This window comes from Apodemus sylvaticus, chromosome X, assembly GCF_947179515.1.
Source record: "Apodemus sylvaticus chromosome X, mApoSyl1.1, whole genome shotgun sequence".
Taxonomy (NCBI): domain Eukaryota; kingdom Metazoa; phylum Chordata; class Mammalia; order Rodentia; family Muridae; genus Apodemus; species Apodemus sylvaticus.
This window is the reverse complement of record NC_067495.1, coordinates 64,010,046-64,015,734: the sequence shown is the minus strand read 5'-3', so window position 1 is coordinate 64,015,734 and position 5,689 is coordinate 64,010,046.

The following is a 5,689-nucleotide window of genomic DNA, read 5'->3' as shown; positions in this document are numbered from 1 at the left end:
CCAGTTCATTATGGGCCAGTTGGTCATAAAGTACTTGACAGTCCATGCCCATGCCAAAATACACATTCATTCAAGCCTGATGACCTGAGTTTCATCTGGAGGCACACATTGTAGAAAGAAAACTGACCCCCACACGTACACGCGTGTGCCCCCCACAACAACAACAATACATACATACATTTTAAAAAAGAATTAGAAACTTAGCCAGTGTGGGAAACCCACTCTAACTGCAGCACAATATGGTAACCAATCAACAGTGCTGTTACAGTTCCCTCAGGAACAGGCTCACTTCCCTAAACTGTGAAACTATTCAAATAATGTCCAACGATTTCATATGAAATAGCTACACTTAGACATTTCGTCCATTCTTAGAAACAGTGAACATGGCTACACAATGTCTTTTACTTTATAGTTAACTAGGAAGTGATAATATATCCATTTAAGTAGATGTTGGGGGAGGGGCAACAGGAAATAGTAGACAACAGGAGAAATAAAGGCTACCTACCAGAACAGACTTCAGCCATGATGAGAGAGTGTTTCCCACCACCAAATCTCTCTGATGCCATTGCCAAAAGTGTTTTATTTGGCATTATGGAGTGAAGTGTTACCAGTCCTAAAAAGAAAGAGACTTTGGAAATTAAGTTTTTAGACAAAGCTGATTCATTTGCCTTTACTTGTATTTTGTATGTGAATATATTGTAAGGCTTGTGGCCTCTTTTAAGTGTCCAGAGGCTGCTTCTGTGATGGAGGAGTGATGATGTCTTGGTGTGGGTGATCCCACCTCTCCATGGAGTTCTCACTGCTTAGCCAGAGGAGCCAACCCTTCACCACACTTTTCTTTTTAAGGAAAAGGTTATTCTAACTCACCCATATTCCCTTCTCTCCCCCTCTCTCTTCTCCTCTTTTCCTCTCTGCCTCTCTCTTTTCAAAATTTTGTTTTAGTTTTCCTTGGCTATGACTTCTCTTTTGTATTGTATGGGGAGGTATGTTCAGATCAATAATTTTATTTAACTTTGAATTCAATGTTTTTTAGAATTTCATACATGAACACTATTTATACTAGTTCTTCCCCTGCCTCTTTTCCTCCAACTTCTTCTGTGGCACACACACATAGAGACAAACACACACACACATACACACACACACACACATACACACACTGTCTAAGGGTTTCATCGCTGTGAACAGACACCATAACCAAGGCAACTTTTGTAAGGAACATTTAATCGGGGCTGGCTTACAGTTTCAGAGATTCAGTCCATTATCATCAAGGCGGGAGCGTGGCAGTGTCCAGGCAGACATGGTGCAGGAGGAGCTGAGAGTTCTACATCTCATTATGAAGGCAAACAGGATAGTTGCTTCCAGATAGCTAGGAGGAGGATCTCAAAGCCTACCAGTAAAGTGACACACTTCCTTCAACAAGGCCACACCTCTTAATTGGGTCACTCCCTGGGCCACACACACACACACACACACACACACACATACACACACACACACACACACACACACACATGTATTTACTACAATATATATTGTATTACAATTACAATATATTATAATACATATAATAATATGGTAAAACAAATATATATTCCTGCAATATATACTACATATATATGTAAATACTTAATCTCAATCAGGGGTTTATATCCTACCTTATATCATTCAGTTCCCAGATAAAAGACACAATATCTTTATATTCATGGTAAACCTTTACAACACTAGAGCTGAACAGATATTTGCCCTTTAAGCTATTAGTATCTACTTCCCTTTCAATAACCCTGAGTTGTGACTGGCCATGTTACATCTGGACTGCTCTTAACTCCAATTAGCCAGTTCTCTTGGCCATGTTTTCATGATTCGCCTACCCATGGTGTCTTCTTCCCTCTCTACCTTCTTCTCTCCTTCTTGTGGTCCTCCTCAGACCCTAAGCCCGGGAACCAAAACCCTACCTACCTCTCTTCTGCCCAGCTATAGGCTATGGGCATCTTAATTGAACCAATAATTTTAAATTAAGGAACAAGGCCATATAGCATCACTTGGTGTATGTGAGGATTCTTGCATCTGTGCGGGCAACCATGCCTTGGCAACCGGTATTTAGCTTTGCAATACACAGTAAAAGACCAAACCTCAACATGTTTATATAAATACAATCCACTGAGTCCATTTAGTGTTGCTCATATGTATATGTGTTTAGGTATGACAGTTTGGGAATGGATAACTTAGCGGGGGTGGGGTGTTGTCCTTGGAGAAGACCAAAGCTCCCTCTCTCTGAAGTCATTAATTGCCTATAGCTCTTCATCCATAGGGATGAGACCTTGTGAGATTCCCTTGTCTATGTCATTGGGTGGGTCTTGTTTAGTTGATCATATTGTTTCAAGGTCATGGGTGCAGCTTTTCTCTTATATATGGAAGATGCTATCTTCTATATATAATAACAGGTATCCTGGTCCTCAGACCCTCAGAATTTCTCTGGACCTTCTTCCATGCTGCTCCCTGAGAAGTAAGTGTAGGGATTGTGCTGTAGCTCTGTCAAATAGAGTTCGGCACTACATGCTCAGTTCTTCCGTGCACTTTTATCAGTTGTGGCTGTCTTTGTTTCTGAAAAAAAAAAAGCTTATTTGATGATGAGTGATAGCTACATTTATCAGAAGGTATAATATAACTAGAAATTTTACTACTTTAAGAAAGCAAGGTCAGCCAATTCTGTTGCTATAGCCAAAGAACATATATCTTCACAGAGAAATTGGCAGCATGTGTTCAGTGAACTCCTTATAAGGAAATTCTGTAAGTGCTGAAAACATTGAAGTTTTTCACAAAAGCCATTTTTAAAAAAAAAAAAGTGTCTTGCCAATTAAACTACCATTAAAACCTTTGTTGTAATCTTTCTAAGTAGAGACCGGACTTTTTATTGTTCATGGACACTAATTCTTTATTCCCTGTTCATTATGTAGATGGCTGTGTCAAAACATCACTTTGTAAAATAAATGCTATCTACTTTATATTTTTATAGTTGAGCCTCCTTTTATAAAAAAGAAACTTAGGCATATTCTCCTTCTCTAGTGACTGTGACCCTCATCAGACACCAGTAACTCCCTTACATGGTGATGAAAACCTGGAAGGTTGCTAGAGAGCCACTGGTCCTTAGTTCATGATGGAGTCTGGAAACACTGTTTCTCATCTCAGTGAAAGAATCAACAGCAGCAAAAAAAGTAAATCAAGTCATTGGCAAGAGGGAAGGTCAGGAAAGCGAAAGGGGAATCATTCTTCTTCTTCTGTACACTGTTTATCTGGACTGCTACTAGAAGGTGTCATTTACAATTGTGGTGAGTCATCCTGCATTTATTAAGACTCCCTACTGAGGTGATTATATTTTGTAACAAGTTGGTATTAAAACCAACTATAATAGTACCATTAGGAACAGTTTGCCATGCTTGTCATTGTTGAGGTTCTCAGGTTTTAAGCTGGGTAGGGCTAATGATTGCTTTTACAGCACCTTTAGATAGTATGAGAGTTAGGCCCCAGGAGAAGGCTTCTGGGTCAGTTCTGGTGTAGCTGGGTTGTTCTCTCCAGAGACCAGGACGGGCTCATAATGAATTAGAAGTTTTTATTGACCTACATAGAACCAGCTAGAGGCACCTCACTCTTTGACTACAAGTCTAAAGAGAGGCCCCACAATGAGAAAGCAGGGGGTTAAAAATTGCAAGTTTGGTATATTCCATTGATTTAGTTGCAATGGCTCTTAGCAAGCATGGCGGGTTATGAACTTTTAATAAGGATAGGGCACAGTTGTGTCACTCACCATAGTGTTTCTGTTTGGGAAACAGAAAGCATTGTGATTAAAAAAGCAGAACAATGCAGGTTAGCAAAAAGTTCCTGTAAGAGCTCTACATGCCTGATGTGCAGACTGACCTCAGTTATAGCCCAAGGCTGGATCAGGATTTATTGAATACGTTTTTCTCACTTCAGTTCCATCTGTTTCTACAAATCTAGTATCTGAATTGTTTGGCACCATCAGGATATTTTATTATTATTATTATTATGATGATGATGATGATGATGTTGGTTTTTTGAGACAGGGTTTCTCTGTGTAGCTCTGGCTGTCCTGGAACTCACTCTGTAGACCAGGCTGGCCTTGAACTCAGAAATCCACCTACCTCTGCCTCCCAAGTGCTGGGATTACAGGCGTGTGCCACCACCACCCGGTTGTTGTTGTTATTATTATTTAATATTTTTTACACTCTACTCATTATCCCCCTCCCTGTGTGCCCTCCCACAGTTCATCATCCCATCCTCCTCCTCACTGTCTCCAAGAAGATGTCCCCACCCCACCCCACCCCACCAGACCTCCCCACTCCCTGGGGCTTCACATCTCTCGAGGGTTATGTTCTCGTCCCTCACTGAAGACAGACCCGGCAGTCCTCTGCTGTATATGTGTTGGGGGCCTCATATCACCTGGTGTACACTGCCTGCTTGGTGGATCAGTGTCTGAGAGATCTCGGGGGTCCAGGTTAGTTGAGACTGCTGGTCTTCCTATGGGGTCACACTCCTCCTCCTCAGCTTCTTCCAGGTTTTCTCTAATTCAACCACAGGGTTCTCTGACTTCTGTCCATTGTTTGGGTGTAAGCATCTGCATCTGACTCTTTCAGCTGCTTGTTGGGCCTCTCAGAGGGCCGCCATGCTAGGCTCCTGTCTGTAAGCACACCATAGCATCAGTAATAGTGTCAGGTCTTGGAGCCTCCCCTTGAGATGGATCCCGAGTTGGGCCTGTCACATGGTGCAGGTTCTAAGATCAAGAATTGATAAATGGGGACCTTAGGAAACTGAAAGGCTTCTGCAAGGCAAAGAACATAGTCAATAGGACAAAACGACAACCTATAGATTGGGAAAAAAAGCTTTACTAACCCCACATTCAATAGAGGGCTAATATCCAAAATACATAAAGAACTCAGGAAACTAATCTCCAAAAAAACCAAACAACCCAATCAAAAAACGGGGTATAGAACTAAACAGAGAATTTACAACAGTGGAATCTTGAATGGCTGAGAAGCACCTAAAGAAATGCTCATTCCAGGACAGCCAGGGCTACACAGAGCAACCCTGTCTCGAAAAACAAAAACAAACAAACAAAAAGATCAAAGTCTTTAGTGATCAGGGAAATGCAAATCAAAACGACCCTGAAATTCCATCTTACACCAATCAGAATGGCTAGGATCAAAAACTCAGGTGACAACAGATGCTGGTGAGGATGTGGAAAAAGAGGAACACTCCTCCACTGCTGGTGGGATTGCAAGCTGGTACAACCACTCTGGAAATCAGTCTGGAAGTTCCTCTGGAAATCAGAAATAGATCTACCCGAAGATCCAGCTACACCACTCTTGGGAATATACCCAAAAGATGCCCCACCATGCCACAGGGGCACGTGTTCCACTATGTTCATAGAGGCCTTATTTGTGGTAGCCAGAAGCTGGAAACAACCTAGATGTCCCACGACAGAGGGATGGATACAGAAAATGTGGTTCATTTACACAATGGAATACTACTCAGTTATTATGAATGAGCACATCCTGAGTTTTGCAGGCAAATGGCTAGAAGTAGAATATATCATCCCGAGTGCGGTAACTCAGATCCAAAAGGACATGCACAGTATGTACTGACTAATAAGTGGATGTTAGCAATAGGATCT